This window comes from Montipora foliosa, chromosome 6 (genome assembly GCF_036669935.1).
Source record: "Montipora foliosa isolate CH-2021 chromosome 6, ASM3666993v2, whole genome shotgun sequence".
NCBI classification, from domain to species: Eukaryota; Metazoa; Cnidaria; class Anthozoa; order Scleractinia; family Acroporidae; genus Montipora; species Montipora foliosa.
In genome coordinates, this window is record NC_090874.1 from 47,234,959 (window position 1) to 47,239,958 (window position 5,000).

General features: G+C 38.7%; 1 long non-coding RNA gene across 1 annotated transcript in view; it reads right to left on the reverse strand.

The window, feature by feature from the left end:
* Positions 1–5,000, reverse strand: part of LOC138007518 (uncharacterized) — a 318,730-nt gene that overhangs the window by 11,790 nt on the left and 301,940 nt on the right. The gene's annotated exons all lie outside the window — the stretch shown is intronic.

Genomic DNA, 5,000 nt, shown 5'->3' on the forward strand with positions numbered 1-5,000 from the left:
TTTTATGGTTAAAACGTAACTGTCTTGCTAAAGTACGGGCGGCTCTTCTATGCTTAAATACGACGTGCACCATTGATAAAAGACAGAATGCTAGCATAACACACGGAAGAAACTCATAAAAAATGGCAACAATAAGAGAATAGATTGTAAAAAAGACATGGTTGGAAAAAACTATCGCCGCTGTTGGGAAAATCAATGGAACAATTGCAATGACCCAAGCCAAGGAAATAATGCAGATGACACGACGACGAGTCATAAAACGTAAGTACGCAAAGGGCTTGACAACTGCGATGTAGCGATCCAAGACCAGACTGCACAAGTTTATTACGGAAGCGTCAACGAATAACCATCTTATCAAGTTAACCCAAGTAAGCATAGCTAGCGGAGGACCATTCACGTTTTTGCAGCTTTTTGTAATTTCGCAAAAGTGTAAGAGGGGAACAACAAATATGCCCACGGAAAAATCCGCCACTGCAAGCGAGGTGAGAATTGCGTTGGTTTTGGTGTGAAGCTGTCGTTTGCTCAACACGAGAAAGATAACAACTCCATTTCCACTTATTGCCAGAATGGTAAGACACCAGTCAATGATCCAAATCCAGGTTCTCATTTCGCGCGGGTTTAACAAATGTTCCTGCCTTACAGCATGTTGATTATGGAACGGATTTTTAGTAAGATACAGTAGCGATATCGTTATCACTCTGTGATGTCGAAGACTTGAAGTGAGCGTAACAAACCAAATATGGTTCCCTATATCTTTTTCCTGTTTAGAATATTATCTAAACGTCATCCACAAAGTGATCCACAATGCCAGGTGCTAGAGCTTTAGCCAATATAATGAAGAATCCGTCGATTTTGATATTGTATCTGGCTATATGTGTTTTAGTTGCTTAGGTTAAAGGGGCGACGATGATTGTTAAATTGATTTTGAGGGACAGAACATTGTCAGCGTGGTGTCTTTAGTTGCTGTTGATAATGCAAAAAGGTGGATGACAGATCAATGACGGCCATTTTTTTTAACCTACATTCATATACGAGAATTGAAAGGCTCATGGATAGAGAAAAGAGACCCTATTGCATCAATTGAAAACTGCTTCATTTTATTCAACAGTTGTAAGGAAATTAGTTTAGTATACATTCTCGCAACCTGTTCTTTACATTCGATAGCACGTAGTTACAATACCAGTTACATTAATTCAACTCAGAGCACATATAAGGAAGCCGGGATCTCTGCCTGATTTAACCAAAACGAGGGCTGAAGTCACAAGCCGTGATGATTGGCACTGATGACAAACATTTCAAATAAAACTATACCTCAAAATCATTGTGCCTTCACTCTGCACGGGAAAATTACAACAGCAAACGACTCCATCCAATCCCATTAAAGACTCAATGTTTCATCGTCACAGTTCATTCCGCGGTTTCCAATGATCTATTCTTTCTTTTTCCTTTTTCTTTACATGTTTCTTTCTTATCCGATACTCCGTTACTATTCTCTCGTTAACGTCCTTGCACGTACGGTCACTGTACAGAGAATTAGATGTCTCCATTCTGACCTTTTGAACATCTTGGAATGCCATTCACTGATATAAACACACACTTGCGTTTTTACAAATGTCTTTCAGTTTGTAACATAGCTTGGTCAGTTCACCCTACTTGACACTTGGCCTGACTGCAGCGCATCAGGCTTCTCTTAAGTTTGTTCCGCTATATCCTCTACATTAGCTCTAGCATGAAATGTTGTTGGCCGTTTTTATACTAGAGACGCATAATCCGTCCAGACGAATTATGCGTCTCTCATGTTATCCCTCTAGTGTAAAGTGGGAGGAACTATATGAGACGCATAATTCGTCTTGGACGAACTTGGGCAAACATTTTTTCTGCGTCTGCTAAATTCGTCTAGTATAAAGACGGGCACTAGACGCATAATGTGTCTGGACGAACTTTCCAGTTTAGTGCGTCTTCGAAGACGATTCTTCCTCCAGACGTATAATGCGTCTTGTGGCCGTCTTTATACTAGACGAATTTAACAGACGCGCAAAAAATGTTTGCCCAAGTTCGTCCCAGACGAATTATGCGTCTCTAGCCGAGTATAAAAACGGCCATTGTTATTATTAAACAAGCCAGCATAGATCCAAAATTTCAATTCATGAAGAAATTCCAGTATGTATTATGACTTGAATTATAAAAAAAAAGCAAAACAAATCTGATTTCCATTGGAGGTTCTTATTCTAAAGCAATAGAAAAATGTAGGCTTAAGTTTTACCGTCGTGACGTCAGGTGTAATCAAATAATTTGCATTTCTTGTGCTCGAATTGTTCTTTAATAAACTTGCGAAAACTTTTTAGTCTGGTTAACCTTCATATCTTAGTAAAAACGTGAAGACTTTTTTTTTTTGAAAAAAAAACAAAGAGCTTTCACATATGAAGGCCCGTTTACACATTCGATTTTTGTCGGAGCAACTTGATGCAAATTTTGTCGCGCTCAAGTGCAATCTAAAATTCGCACAAGTAAACCGGATTCGATTTTAATGCGGTTTTACAGCGTATCGCAAGGTTTTCGAACTTTTTCGCAGCGTTATGGCGGAGAAAAAGCGATCCTGAAAAAGCCGTGCGTGGAGTTACAATGAAGAAGTGACACTGACTTATTTGTGGCAAAATTATCCATGTTTGTTTAACACCAGTTGTACAGATTCAAAACGGCACTGCAAGATGGCAGCGGCATTGCTGCCGTTAATTTAAAAGCAAGGACATTGCTGCGAGCCATGAGGCGAGCAGCACACTATTCTTGACGCGGACGGTCCTGGGCACTTGTGTATTCGAGTCATATCTCGATTTTTTGGATGGTTGGTGGATGATCCTCTGATCATCAAATACTTTGAAGTCAGCGGACAACTCACAATGGGTACAAAGTTGAGAGCCGGGATAGACCCTTCCACGGTTTTTGGCGCTATCTTGGCTGGGGGGCAAACAAGTCTAAATTTACAGTAAATGTATGGGATTTTGGCCGACTTTGAACCGCTATAGCGCCGCTAAAAGGAGACGAATGTCCACAGTGAAGGTGTATTTTAAAAGACATTTATACTGAGATTATTTTCATGAAATATAAAGAACAATATAAGGCTACAACGACCAGAAACAATTTAATACACTAAGGGTGTGAAAAGAGCTAAGAAATTAAATGTAGATGAAGTCTAATTACAGTAAAATGGAGTATTGCCTAGGCAACGGTTTTGAATTATTACCCGCGTCAACAGTTTTAGCTGTGTGCCAAGATTCTAGTCTTTGTCGAACGCGGTAATTTCCTTTGTCCATAACGCAAGCATTATCAAAGTCAATGGATAATTATTTAGGCACGCATGGTTAGCAACATTTGAGCCCTTTGTGTAGTTTTTCAAGTTTCGTTGATGTTCCTTTTTACGGGTTTTGGAAGCATCGGTTTCTCCTATGTAGTTCCAAGAGCAGTCTTTACATGGGATTTTATAAACAACATCACATTGGAGATCTGAAGGTTGTCGGTACTTTGGGGACGGGAATTCTTGTTGAAGAGTTTTGAACGGCTTGTTGGCAACGCGGATTTCATGGTTGCGGAGTAATCTTGAAAGAGGTTCGGTTAGGCCACTGAAGTAAGGGAGGCATGCACAACCCTGATACGTATCCGATGGTTCGACCCATTTGAAAAACATAGAAACCAGTTCTTCTGGTGGAGGGACTGTAGGTGGGGGTGGCTTCTTGTTGAGGATGGTAGAAATAATTGGTTTCACGAGTTTTTCCTTCATGACTGCTTAGGACTGGGTTGGATGCCCGGAACAGGAGCAATCATGAAATCCAAACTTTGTAACTCTGACGATGACAGGTGTACCGTCGAAACATGTTTGGTAAATTAAAGAAAGTTGCACTGTTTCTACGACTGTATATGTTTCTGTTGCTATCTAGACCTTTTGGATCACATATAGAAGAGATGTAAAAGTTACTTAATTTGTAATATTTCTTTAATATTAAAATCATGAATGCAAAAAAAGAAATAACTACTTACATACAAGAAACAAAATGCTAAAAATGTATCATGAAATACAATAAGAAACATATTATTTACACGTAAATGCTTTTGCACTTATTGAGTCACGCTGAACATTTCAGTTAATTTGACTTGTTAATTTTTGAAATGGTTTTTGCCTGGCTTTACATTTTCCTTAATTGTTGTATGTAATCAGTTATCAGGTGAGTTATTTTTCTTTTACAATTGTACCATTTCTATATTGTGTGAATATTAGTGCGACTTTTCCGCCATTATATATGTTAATTTTTACTTACAACTTTCAACCGAAGCGAGGTTGAAACGTCGTTTTTATATTACCGGTTATTTTTACCCTAAAATATATTAAAATTTTGTTTTTTTGTCTTATCCACATTTTTAATTTGCATCGAGGACATTTATTCGATCAGGTTCAATTATCCGACCCCGCGTAACGTGGTAATTGACAACCTTCATACCAGCCGTCAAAGGTAAATGAATAATTTCTGTACCGTTTTAACAGTTTTGAGTTTATTTCAGTAACAATTATTTAGAGGACTTTTTAAGACTCCGTGCTTCTCGAAATCAAGGTCTTATTCAGCGTTTCATTCACGATTGACCCAACGTGAGCCCAAAAACCGTCTTCTGATGATTTACCACCCAAAATGCTTCGGACTTCGTTGTTCCGTAATGCCAGATATTTACATCTCTTCTTACAATTGCACTGGATTCGGTTTCCCATTTGCCTGGCTATTGAACTATTGCCGGGTGAAAGCTGTCAGAAGGTCTATTCTTTACCGCAATTTGTTGACCAAGTTTATTAACCGTACACACTTCTTTCATGGTGACGTCGATGCATACACACAAACTCTTTTGTTAAGAAAACATTCGAAATTGTCTCGTTTAAAATTTGTCTTAAAAGTCCAAAAAATTAGATGGTTCTCATGCCTCTGATAGAGTCTGGAACTGAAGGAGTTCCACGCTGATGC